General features: G+C 44.7%; 13 non-coding genes across 13 annotated transcripts; all 13 read left to right on the top strand.

Annotated features, from left to right (window-relative positions):
• Window positions 1–386: 386 nt before the first annotated feature.
• TRNAS-GCU (transfer RNA serine (anticodon GCU)) lies at window positions 387–468 on the top strand. Its single transcript has one exon. It is a non-coding gene; the product is annotated as a tRNA-Ser (tRNA).
• An 832-nt stretch (window positions 469–1,300) lies between these two features.
• Window positions 1,301–1,382, top strand: TRNAS-GCU (transfer RNA serine (anticodon GCU)). Its single transcript has one exon. It is a non-coding gene; the product is annotated as a tRNA-Ser (tRNA).
• Window positions 1,383–2,211: 829 nt separating this feature from the next.
• Window positions 2,212–2,293, top strand: TRNAS-GCU (transfer RNA serine (anticodon GCU)). Its single transcript has one exon. It is a non-coding gene; the product is annotated as a tRNA-Ser (tRNA).
• An 832-nt stretch (window positions 2,294–3,125) lies between these two features.
• Window positions 3,126–3,207, top strand: TRNAS-GCU (transfer RNA serine (anticodon GCU)). Its single transcript has one exon. It is a non-coding gene; the product is annotated as a tRNA-Ser (tRNA).
• An 840-nt stretch (window positions 3,208–4,047) lies between these two features.
• TRNAS-GCU (transfer RNA serine (anticodon GCU)) lies at window positions 4,048–4,129 on the top strand. Its single transcript has one exon. It is a non-coding gene; the product is annotated as a tRNA-Ser (tRNA).
• Window positions 4,130–4,958: 829 nt separating this feature from the next.
• Window positions 4,959–5,040, top strand: TRNAS-GCU (transfer RNA serine (anticodon GCU)). The gene has a single exon. It is a non-coding gene; the product is annotated as a tRNA-Ser (tRNA).
• An 832-nt stretch (window positions 5,041–5,872) lies between these two features.
• On the top strand, window positions 5,873–5,954 carry TRNAS-GCU (transfer RNA serine (anticodon GCU)). The gene has a single exon. It is a non-coding gene; the product is annotated as a tRNA-Ser (tRNA).
• An 829-nt stretch (window positions 5,955–6,783) lies between these two features.
• On the top strand, window positions 6,784–6,865 carry TRNAS-GCU (transfer RNA serine (anticodon GCU)). The gene has a single exon. It is a non-coding gene; the product is annotated as a tRNA-Ser (tRNA).
• An 840-nt stretch (window positions 6,866–7,705) lies between these two features.
• TRNAS-GCU (transfer RNA serine (anticodon GCU)) lies at window positions 7,706–7,787 on the top strand. Its single transcript has one exon. It is a non-coding gene; the product is annotated as a tRNA-Ser (tRNA).
• Window positions 7,788–8,620: 833 nt separating this feature from the next.
• TRNAS-GCU (transfer RNA serine (anticodon GCU)) lies at window positions 8,621–8,702 on the top strand. The gene has a single exon. It is a non-coding gene; the product is annotated as a tRNA-Ser (tRNA).
• An 840-nt stretch (window positions 8,703–9,542) lies between these two features.
• Window positions 9,543–9,624, top strand: TRNAS-GCU (transfer RNA serine (anticodon GCU)). The gene has a single exon. It is a non-coding gene; the product is annotated as a tRNA-Ser (tRNA).
• Window positions 9,625–10,456: 832 nt separating this feature from the next.
• On the top strand, window positions 10,457–10,538 carry TRNAS-GCU (transfer RNA serine (anticodon GCU)). The gene has a single exon. It is a non-coding gene; the product is annotated as a tRNA-Ser (tRNA).
• An 829-nt stretch (window positions 10,539–11,367) lies between these two features.
• TRNAS-GCU (transfer RNA serine (anticodon GCU)) lies at window positions 11,368–11,449 on the top strand. The gene has a single exon. It is a non-coding gene; the product is annotated as a tRNA-Ser (tRNA).
• Window positions 11,450–12,191: the final 742 nt, after the last annotated feature.

The raw sequence follows: 12,191 nt of genomic DNA, 5'->3' as shown, positions 1-12,191 counted from the left end.
GAGTCTCCCTAAAAGTAGAAGTAATCTGCATAGTTCAGCCCACAGTCTAGCTAAGTGACCCTAAAAGGAAGATGTTAATTGTGGAAATGCCTGGCTGAAAGTTTGCAACGATTCCAAAAGATGTAAGCAAAGATGAAAAATACAGCATGGCTTGTTGATGGCATGGTGTAGAAGGCCCTTGTTTAGGTAGGTGTGCTCCAGTGGGATGATTAAGGTGTCCTCTGTCAGGCCTCTTGCAAATGATTTTTCTTGTGTGAACAAAAGGTGCGCCTTCTTTTCTGTCCAAAAAGTGCACTTTGCTATCCTGAAAAGATGAGCCGTGTTTTGCGCACAGGGCTTTGACCAGAGCTGAAAAAATGATAGCGTTAGATGTCATGTTTTATTGAGACGAGGTGGCCGAGTGGTTAAGGCGATGGACTGCTAATCCATTGTGCTCTGCATGCATGGGTTCAAATCCTATCCTCGTCGATGGTGCACTTTTACAAACTAGTATCATACCCACCATCCAACTCGCCTGTCCTTGACGTCCATGTGGTTGTGCATAGATAAGTGTGTATGCCCTTTGCCCGATGGCTATTGGGACACAGATTGTGTACATTTACACAATGCTTGTCTGCAGCATCATTCTTTCTCACAAAGTATGGGCCATTTGGGGTTCAGACCTGCAACCCACAAATAGAAAATTCACCTCTGCAGCCTTAGCGGAGAAAATAAACAGTGCTTGTCTGGCTGCACGAAGAAAATAGTTTGTCTGTAGAAGGACAAGTGCCAAAAAGTGCTTCAGTCATACCTGATTTTCAAGTTGTAAACCTCCTGTCTGTGACTGGCAGGTGCCAGTGTGAGGCATAAGGTATAATGGGATTGGTAGGACAGTAAGAAGATGTGCCCTCGCCTCATGTTCATACTGGCTTGAGTCTCCCTAAAAGTAGAAGTAATCTGCATAGTTCAGCCCACAGTCTAGCTAAGTGACCCTAAAAGGCAGATGTTAATTGTGGAAATGCTTGGCTGAAAGTTTGCAACGATTCCAAAAGATGTAAGCAAAGATGAAAAATACAGTTTGGCGTGTTGATGGCATGGTGTAGAAGGCCCTTGTTTAGGTAGGTGTGCTCCAGTGGGATGATTAAGGTGTCCTCTGTCAGGCCTCTTGCAAATGATTTTTCTTGTGTGAACAAAAGGTGCGCCTTCTTCTTTTCTGTCCAAAAAGTGCACTTTGCTATCCTGAAAAGATGAGCCGTGTTTTGCGCACAGGGCTTTGACCATAGCTGAAAAAATGATAGCGTTAGATGTCATGTTTTATTGAGACGAGGTGGCCGAGTGGTTAAGGCGATGGACTGCTAATCCATTGTGCTCTGCACGCATGGGTTCAAATCCCATCCTTGTCGATGGTGCACTTTTACAAACTAGTATCATACCCACCATCCAACTCGCCTGTCCTTGACGTCCATGTGGTTGTGCATGGATAAGTGTGTATGCCCTTTGCCCGATGACTATTGGGACACAGATTGTGTACATTTACACAATGCTTGTCTACAGCATCATTCTTTCTCACAAAGTATGGGCCATTTGGGGTTCAGACCTGCAACCCACAAATAGAAAATTCACCTCTGCAGCGTTAGCGGAGAAAATAAACAGTGCTTGTCTGACTGCACGAAGAAAATAGTTTGTCTGTAGAAGGACAAGTGCCAAAAAGTGCTTCAGTCATACCTGACTTCAAAGTTGTAAACCTCCTGTCTGTGAATGGCAGGTGCCTGTGTGAGGCATAAGGTATAATGGGATTGGTAGGACAGTAAGAAGATGTGCCCTCGCCTCATGTTCATACTGGCTTGAGTCTCCCTAAAAGTAGAAGTAATCTGCATAGTTCAGCCCACAGTCTAGCTAAGTGACCCTAAAAGGAAGATGTTAATTGTGGAAATGCTTGGCTGAAAGTTTGCAACGATTCCAAAAGATGTAAGCAAAGATGAAAAATACAGCATGGCGTGTTGATGGCATGGTGTAGAAGGCCCTTGTTTAGGTAGGTGTGCTCCAGTGGGATGATTAAGGTGTCCTCTGTCAGGCCTCTTGCAAATGATTTTTCTTGTGTGAACAAAAGGTGCGCCTTCTTTTCTGTCCAAAAAGTGCACTTTGCTATCCTGAAAAGATGAGCCGTGTTTTGCGCACAGGGCTTTGACCAGAGCTGAAAAAATGATAGCGTTAGATGTCATGTTTTATTGAGACGAGGTGGCCGAGTGGTTAAGGCGATGGACTGCTAATCCATTGTGCTCTGCACGCATGGGTTCAAATCCTATCCTCGTCGATGGTGCACTTTTACAAACTAGTATCATACCCACCATCCAACTCGCCTGTCCTTGACGTCCATGTGGTTGTGCATAGATAAGTGTGTATGCCCTTTGCCCGATGGCTATTGGGACACAGATTGTGTACATTTACACAATGCTTGTCTACAGCATCATTCTTTCTCACAAAGTATGGGCCATTTGGGGTTCAGACCTGCAACCCACAAATAGAAAATTCACCTCTGCAGCCTTAGCGGAGAAAATAAACAGTGCTTGTCTGGCTGCACGAAGAAAATAGTTTGTCTGTAGAAGGACAAGTGCCAAAAAGTGCTTCAGTCATACCTGATTTTCAAGTTGTAAACCTCCTGTCTGTGACTGGCAGGTGCCAGTGTGAGGCATAAGGTATAATGGGATTGGTAGGACAGTAAGAAGATGTGCCCTCGCCTCATGTTCATACTGGCTTGAGTCTCCCTAAAAGTAGAAGTAATCTGCATAGTTCAGCCCACAGTCTAGCTAAGTGACCCTAAAAGGCAGATGTTAATTGTGGAAATGCTTGGCTGAAAGTTTGCAACGATTCCAAAAGATGTAAGCAAAGATGAAAAATACAGTTTGGCGTGTTGATGGCATGGTGTAGAAGGCCCTTGTTTAGGTAGGTGTGCTCCAGTGGGATGATTAAGGTGTCCTCTGTCAGGCCTCTTGCAAATGATTTTTCTTGTGTGAACAAAAGGTGCGCCTTCTTCTTTTCTGTCCAAAAAGTGCACTTTGCTATCCTGAAAAGATGAGCCGTGTTTTGCGCACAGGGCTTTGACCAGAGCTGAAAAAATGATAGCGTTAGATGTCATGTTTTATTGAGACGAGGTGGCCGAGTGGTTAAGGCGATGGACTGCTAATCCATTGTGCTCTGCACGCATGGGTTCAAATCCCATCCTCGTCGATGGTGCACTTTTACAAACTAGTATCATACCCACCATCCAACTCGCCTGTCCTTGACGTCCATGTGGTTGTGCATGGATAAGTGTGTATGCCCTTTGCCCGATGACTATTGGGACACAGATTGTGTACATTTACACAATGCTTGTCTGCAGCATCATTCTTTCTCACAAAGTATGGGCCATTTGGGGTTCAGACCTGCAACCCACAAATAGAAAATTCACCTCTGCAGCCTTAGCGGAGAAAATAAACAGTGCTTGTCTGGCTGCACGAAGAAAATAGTTTGTCTGTAGAAGGACAAGTGCCAAAAAGTGCTTCAGTCATACCTGATTTTCAAGTTGTAAACCTCCTGTCTGTGACTGGCAGGTGCCAGTGTGAGGCATAAGGTATAATGGGATTGGTAGGACAGTAAGAAGATGTGCCCTCGCCTCATGTTCATACTGGCTTGAGTCTCCCTAAAAGTAGAAGTAATCTGCATAGTTCAGCCCACAGTCTAGCTAAGTGACCCTAAAAGGCAGATGTTAATTGTGGAAATGCTTGGCTGAAAGTTTGCAATGATTCCAAAAGATGTAAGCAAAGATGAAAAATACAGCATGGCGTGTTGATGGCATGGTGTAGAAGGCCCTTGTTTAGGTAGGTGTGCTCCAGTGGGATGATTAAGGTGTCCTCTGTCAGGCCTCTTGAAAATGATTTTTCTTGTGTGAGCAAAAGGTGCGCGTTCTTCTTTTCTGTCCAAAAAGTGCACTTTGCTATCCTGAAAAGATGAGCCGTGTTTTCCGCACATGCGCACAGGGCTTTGACCATAGCTGAAAAAATGATAGCGTTAGATGTCATGTTTTATTGAGATAAGGTGGCCGAGTGGTTAAGGCGATGAACTGCTAATCCATTGTGCTCTGCACGCATGGGTTCAAATCCCATCCTCGTCGATGGTGCACTTTTACAAACTAGTATCATACCCACCATCCAACTCGCCTGTCCTTGACGTCCATGTGGTTGTGCATGGATAAGTGTGTATGCCCTTTGCCCGATGACTATTGGGACACAGATTGTGTACATTTACACAATGCTTGTCTACAGCATCATTCTTTCTCACAAAGTATGGGCCATTTGGGGTTCAGACCTGCAACCCACAAATAGAAAATTCACCTCTGCAGCCTTAGCGGAGAAAATAAACAGTGCTTGTCTGACTGCACGAAGAAAATAGTTTGTCTGTAGAAGGACAAGTGCCAAAAAGTGCTTCAGTCATACCTGACTTCAAAGTTGTAAACCTCCTGTCTGTGAATGGCAGGTGCCTGTGTGAGGCATAAGGTATAATGGGATTGGTAGGACAGTAAGAAGATGTGCCCTCGCCTCATGTTCATACTGGCTTGAGTCTCCCTAAAAGTAGAAGTAATCTGCATAGTTCAGCCCACAGTCTAGCTAAGTGACCCTAAAAGGAAGATGTTAATTGTGGAAATGCTTGGCTGAAAGTTTGCAACGATTCCAAAAGATGTAAGCAAAGATGAAAAATACAGCATGGCGTGTTGATGGCATGGTGTAGAAGGCCCTTGTTTAGGTAGGTGTGCTCCAGTGGGATGATTAAGGTGTCCTCTGTCAGGCCTCTTGCAAATGATTTTTCTTGTGTGAACAAAAGGTGCGCCTTCTTTTCTGTCCAAAAAGTGCACTTTGCTATCCTGAAAAGATGAGCCGTGTTTTGCGCACAGGGCTTTGACCAGAGCTGAAAAAATGATAGCGTTAGATGTCATGTTTTATTGAGACGAGGTGGCCGAGTGGTTAAGGCGATGGACTGCTAATCCATTGTGCTCTGCACGCATGGGTTCAAATCCTATCCTCGTCGATGGTGCACTTTTACAAACTAGTATCATACCCACCATCCAACTCGCCTGTCCTTGACGTCCATGTGGTTGTGCATAGATAAGTGTGTATGCCCTTTGCCCGATGGCTATTGGGACACAGATTGTGTACATTTACACAATGCTTGTCTGCAGCATCATTCTTTCTCACAAAGTATGGGCCATTTGGGGTTCAGACCTGCAACCCACAAATAGAAAATTCACCTCTGCAGCCTTAGCGGAGAAAATAAACAGTGCTTGTCTGGCTGCACGAAGAAAATAGTTTGTCTGTAGAAGGACAAGTGCCAAAAAGTGCTTCAGTCATACCTGATTTTCAAGTTGTAAACCTCCTGTCTGTGACTGGCAGGTGCCAGTGTGAGGCATAAGGTATAATGGGATTGGTAGGACAGTAAGAAGATGTGCCCTCGCCTCATGTTCATACTGGCTTGAGTCTCCCTAAAAGTAGAAGTAATCTGCATAGTTCAGCCCACAGTCTAGCTAAGTGACCCTAAAAGGCAGATGTTAATTGTGGAAATGCTTGGCTGAAAGTTTGCAACGATTCCAAAAGATGTAAGCAAAGATGAAAAATACAGTTTGGCGTGTTGATGGCATGGTGTAGAAGGCCCTTGTTTAGGTAGGTGTGCTCCAGTGGGATGATTAAGGTGTCCTCTGTCAGGCCTCTTGCAAATGATTTTTCTTGTGTGAACAAAAGGTGCGCCTTCTTCTTTTCTGTCCAAAAAGTGCACTTTGCTATCCTGAAAAGATGAGCCGTGTTTTGCGCACAGGGCTTTGACCATAGCTGAAAAAATGATAGCGTTAGATGTCATGTTTTATTGAGACGAGGTGGCCGAGTGGTTAAGGCGATGGACTGCTAATCCATTGTGCTCTGCACGCATGGGTTCAAATCCCATCCTCGTCGATGGTGCACTTTTACAAACTAGTATCATACCCACCATCCAACTCGCCTGTCCTTGACGTCCATGTGGTTGTGCATGGATAAGTGTGTATGCCCTTTGCCCGATGACTATTGGGACACAGATTGTGTACATTTACACAATGCTTGTCTACAGCATCATTCTTTCTCACAAAGTATGGGCCATTTGGGGTTCAGACCTGCAACCCACAAATAGAAAATTCACCTCTGCAGCCTTAGCGGAGAAAATAAACAGTGCTTGTCTGACTGCACGAAGAAAATAGTTTGTCTGTAGAAGGACAAGTGCCAAAAAGTGCTTCAGTCATACCTGACTTCAAAGTTGTAAACCTCCTGTCTGTGAATGGCAGGTGCCTGTGTGAGGCATAAGGTATAATGGGATTGGTAGGACAGTAAGAAGATGTGCCCTCGCCTCATGTTCATACTGGCTTGAGTCTCCCTAAAAGTAGAAGTAATCTGCATAGTTCAGCCCACAGTCTAGCTAAGTGACCCTAAAAGGAAGATGTTAATTGTGGAAATGCTTGGCTGAAAGTTTGCAACGATTCCAAAAGATGTAAGCAAAGATGAAAAATACAGCATGGCGTGTTGATGGCATGGTGTAGAAGGCCCTTGTTTAGGTAGGTGTGCTCCAGTGGGATGATTAAGGTGTCCTCTGTCAGGCCTCTTGCAAATGATTTTTCTTGTGTGAACAAAAGGTGCGCCTTCTTTTCTGTCCAAAAAGTGCACTTTGCTATCCTGAAAAGATGAGCCGTGTTTTGCGCACAGGGCTTTGACCAGAGCTGAAAAAATGATAGCGTTAGATGTCATGTTTTATTGAGACGAGGTGGCCGAGTGGTTAAGGCGATGGACTGCTAATCCATTGTGCTCTGCACGCATGGGTTCAAATCCTATCCTCGTCGATGGTGCACTTTTACAAACTAGTATCATACCCACCATCCAACTCGCCTGTCCTTGACGTCCATGTGGTTGTGCATAGATAAGTGTGTATGCCCTTTGCCCGATGGCTATTGGGACACAGATTGTGTACATTTACACAATGCTTGTCTGCAGCATCATTCTTTCTCACAAAGTATGGGCCATTTGGGGTTCAGACCTGCAACCCACAAATAGAAAATTCACCTCTGCAGCCTTAGCGGAGAAAATAAACAGTGCTTGTCTGGCTGCACGAAGAAAATAGTTTGTCTGTAGAAGGACAAGTGCCAAAAAGTGCTTCAGTCATACCTGATTTTCAAGTTGTAAACCTCCTGTCTGTGACTGGCAGGTGCCAGTGTGAGGCATAAGGTATAATGGGATTGGTAGGACAGTAAGAAGATGTGCCCTCGCCTCATGTTCATACTGGCTTGAGTCTCCCTAAAAGTAGAAGTAATCTGCATAGTTCAGCCCACAGTCTAGCTAAGTGACCCTAAAAGGCAGATGTTAATTGTGGAAATGCTTGGCTGAAAGTTTGCAATGATACCAAAAGATGCAAGCAAAGATGAAAAATACATCATGGCGTGTTGATGGCATGGTGTAGAAGGCCCTTGTTTAGGTAGGTGTGCTCCAGTGGGATGATTAAGGTGTCCTCTGTCAGGCCTCCTGAAAATGATTTTTCTTGTGTGAGCAAAAGGTGCGCGTTCTTCTTTTCTGTCCAAAAAGTGCACTTTGCTATCCTGAAAAGATGAGCCGTGTTTTCCGCACATGCGCACAGGGCTTTGACCATAGCTGAAAAAATGATAGCGTTAGATGTCATGTTTTATTGAGATGAGGTGGCCGAGTGGTTAAGGCGATGGACTGCTAATCCATTGTGCTCTGCACGCATGGGTTCAAATCCCATCCTCGTCGATGGTGCGCTTTTACAAACTAGTATCATACCCACCATCCAACTCGCCTGTCCTTGACGTCCATGTGGTTGTGCATGGATAAGTGTGTATGCCCTTTGCCCGATGGCTATTGGGACACAGATTGTGTACATTTACACAATGCTTGTCTGCAGCATCATTCTTTCTCACAAAGTATGGGCCATTTGGGGTTCAGACCTGCAACCCACAAATAGAAAATTCACCTCTGCAGCCTTAGCGGAGAAAATAAACAGTGCTTGTCTGGCTGCACGAAGAAAATAGTTTGTCTGTAGAAGGACAAGTGCCAAAAAGTGCTTCAGTCATACCTGATTTTCAAGTTGTAAACCTCCTGTCTGTGACTGGCAGGTGCCAGTGTGAGGCATAAGGTATAATGGGATTGGTAGGACAGTAAGAAGATGTGCCCTCGCCTCATGTTCATACTGGCTTGAGTCTCCCTAAAAGTAGAAGTAATCTGCATAGTTCAGCCCACAGTCTAGCTAAGTGACCCTAAAAGGCAGATGTTAATTGTGGAAATGCTTGGCTGAAAGTTTGCAACGATTCCAAAAGATGTAAGCAAAGATGAAAAATACAGTTTGGCATGTTGATGGCATGGTGTAGAAGGCCCTTGTTTAGGTAGGTGTGCTCCAGTGGGATGATTAAGGTGTCCTCTGTCAGGCCTCTTGCAAATGATTTTTCTTGTGTGAACAAAAGGTGTGCGTTCTTCTTTTCTGTCCAAAAAGTGCACTTTGCTATCCTGAAAAGATGAGCCGTGTTTTGCGCACAGGGCTTTGACCAGAGCTGAAAAAAATGATAGCGTTAGATGTCATGTTTTATTGAGACGAGGTGGCCGAGTGGTTAAGGTGATGGACTGCTAATCCATTGTGCTCTGCACGCATGGGTTCAAATCCCATCCTCGTCGATGGTGCACTTTTACAAACTAGTATCATACCCACCATCCAACTCGCCTGTCCTTGACGTCCATGTGGTTGTGCATGGATAAGTGTGTATGCCCTTTGCCCGATGACTATTGGGACACAGATTGTGTACATTTACACAATGCTTGTCTGCAGCATCATTCTTTTTTACAAAGTATGGGCCATTTGGGGTTCAGACCTGCAACCCACAAATAGAAAATTCACCTCTGCAGCCTTAGCGGAGAAAATAAACAGTGCTTGTCTGGCTGCACGAAGAAAATAGTTTGTCTGTAGAAGGACAAGTGCCAAAAAGTGCTTCAGTCATACCTGATTTTCAAGTTGTAAACCTCCTGTCTGTGACTGGCAGGTGCCAGTGTGAGGCATAAGGTATAATGGGATTGGTAGGACAGTAAGAATATGTGCCCTCGCCTCATGTTCATACTGGCTTGAGTCTCCCTAAAAGTAGAAGTAATCTGCATAGTTCAGCCCACAGTCTAGCTAAGTGACCCTAAAAGGCAGATGTTAATTGTGGAAATGCTTGGCTGAAAGTTTGCAACGATTCCAAAAGATGTAAGCAAAGATGAAAAATACAGCATGGCGTGTTGATGGTATGGTGTAGAAGGCCCTTGTTTAGGTAGGTGTGCTCCAGTGGGATGATTAAGGTGTCCTCTGTCAGGCCTCCTGAAAATGATTTTTCTTGTGTGAGCAAAAGGTGCGCGTTCTTCTTTTCTGTCCAAAAAGTGCACTTTGCTATCCTGAAAAGATGAGCCGTGTTTTCCGCACATGCGCACAGGGCTTTGACCATAGCTGAAAAAATGATAGCGTTAGATGTCATGTTTTATGGAGACGAGGTGGCCGAGTGGTTAAGGCGATGGACTGCTAATTCATTGTGCTCTGCACGCATGGGTTCAAATCCCATCCTCGTCGATGGTGCACTTTTACAAACTAGTATCATATCCACCATCCAACTCGCCTGTCCTTGACGTCCATGTGGTTGTGCATGGATAAGTGTGTATGCCCTTTGCCCGATGGCTATTGGGACACAGATTGTGTACATTTACACAATGCTTGTCTGCAGCATCATTCTTTCTCACAAAGTATGGGCCATTTGGGGTTCAGACCTGCAACCCACAAATAGAAAATTCACCTCTGCAGCCTTAGCGGAGAAAATAAACAGTGCTTGTCTGGCTGCACGAAGAAAATAGTTTGTCTGTAGAAGGACAAGTGCCAAAAAGTGCTTCAGTCATACCTGATTTTCAAGTTGTAAACCTCCTGTCTGTGACTGGCAGGTGCCAGTGTGAGGCATAAGGTATAATGGGATTGGTAGGACAGTAAGAAGATGTGCCCTCGCCTCATGTTCATACTGGCTTGAGTCTCCCTAAAAGTAGAAGTAATCTGCATAGTTCAGCCCACAGTCTAGTTAAGTGACCCTAAAAGGCAGATGTTAATTGTGGAAATGCTTGGCTGAAAGTTTGCAACGATTCCAAAAGATGTAAGCAAAGATGAAAAATACAGCATGACGTGTTGATGGCATGGTGTAGAAGGCCCTTGTTTAGGTAGGTGTGCTCCAGTGGGATGATTAAGGTGTCCTCTGTCAGGCCTCTTGCAAATGATTTTTCTTGTGTGAACAAAAGGTGTGCGTTCTTCTTTTCTGTCCAAAAAGTGCACTTTGCTATCCTGAAAAGATGAGCCGTGTTTTGCGCACAGGGCTTTGACCAGAGCTGAAAAAATGATAGCGTTAGATGTCATGTTTTATTGAGACGAGGTGGCCGAGTGGTTAAGGCGATGGACTGCTAATCCATTGTGCTCTCCACGCATGGGTTCAAATCCCATCCTCGTCCATGGTGCACTTTTACAAACTAGTATCATACCCACCATCCAACTCGCCTGTCCTTGACGTCCATGTGGTTGTGCATGGATAAGTGTGTATGCCCTTTGCCCGATGACTATTGGGACACAGATTGTGTACATTTACACAATGCTTGTCTGCAGCATCATTCTTTTTTACAAAGTATGGGCCATTTGGGGTTCAGACCTGCAACCCACAAATAGAAAATTCACCTCTGCAGCCTTAGCGGAGAAAATAAACAGTGCTTGTCTGGCTGCACGAAGAAAATAGTTTGTCTGTAGAAGGACAAGTGCCAAAAAGTGCTTCAGTCATACCTGATTTTCAAGTTGTAAACCTCCTGTCTGTGACTGGCAGGTGCCAGTGTGAGGCATAAGGTATAATGGGATTGGTAGGACAGTAAGAATATGTGCCCTCGCCTCATGTTCATACTGGCTTGAGTCTCCCTAAAAGTAGAAGTAATCTGCATAGTTCAGCCCACAGTCTAGCTTAGTGACCCTAAAAGGCAGATGTTAATTGTGGAAATGCTTGGCTGAAAGTTTGCAACGATTCCAAAAGATGTAAGCAAAGATGAAAAATACAGCATGGCGTGTTGATGGTATGGTGTAGAAGGCCCTTGTTTAGGTAGGTGTGCTCCAGTGGGATGATTAAGGTGTCCTCTGTCAGGCCTCTTGCAAATGATTTTTCTTGTGTGAACAAAAGGTGCGCCTTCTTTTCTGTCCAAAAAGTGCACTTTGCTATCCTGAAAAGATGAGCCGTGTTTTGCGCACAGGGCTTTGACCAGAGCTGAAAAAATGATAGCGTTAGATGTCATGTTTTATTGAGATGAGGTGGCCGAGTGGTTAAGGCGATGGACTGCTAATCCATTGTGCTCTGCACGCATGGGTTTAAATCCCATCCTCGTCGATGGTGCGCTTTTACAAACTAGTATCATACCCACCATCCAACTCGCCTGTCCTTGACGTCCATGTGGTTGTGCATGGATAAGTGTGTATGCCCTTTGCCCGATGGCTATTGGGACACAGATTGTGTACATTTACACAATGCTTGTCTGCAGCATCATTCTTTCTCACAAAGTATGGGCCATTTGGGGTTCAGACCTGCAACCCACAAATAGAAAATTCACCTCTGCAGCCTTAGCGGAGAAAATAAACAGTGCTTGTCTGGCTGCACGAAGAAAATAGTTTGTCTGTAGAAGGACAAGTGCCAAAAAGTGCTTCAGTCATACCTGATTTTCAAGTTGTAAACCTCCTGTCTGTGACTGGCAGGTGCCAGTGTGAGGCATAAGGTATAATGGGATTGGTAGGACAGTAAGAAGATGTGCCCTCGCCTCATGTTCATACTGGCTTGAGTCTCCCTAAAAGTAGAAGTAATCTGCATAGTTCAGCCCACAGTCTAGCTAAGTGACCCTAAAAGGCAGATGTTAATTGTGGAAATGCTTGGCTGAAAGTTTGCAACGATTCCAAAAGATGTAAGCAAAGATGAAAAATACAGTTTGGCATGTTGATGGCATGGTGTAGAAGGCCCTTGTTTAGGTAGGTGTGCTCCAGTGGGATGATTAAGGTGTCCTCTGTCAGGCCTCTTGCAAATGATTTTTCTTGTGTGAACAAAAGGTGTGCGTTCTTCTTTTCTGTCCAAAAAGTGCACT

The sequence above is a fragment of the Hyperolius riggenbachi genome, chromosome 3 (assembly GCF_040937935.1).
Source record: "Hyperolius riggenbachi isolate aHypRig1 chromosome 3, aHypRig1.pri, whole genome shotgun sequence".
In the NCBI taxonomy this organism is placed as follows: Eukaryota; Metazoa; Chordata; class Amphibia; order Anura; family Hyperoliidae; genus Hyperolius; species Hyperolius riggenbachi.
Note: the sequence above shows the minus strand (reverse complement) of the source record. Positions and strands in the feature narration are given on the sequence as shown.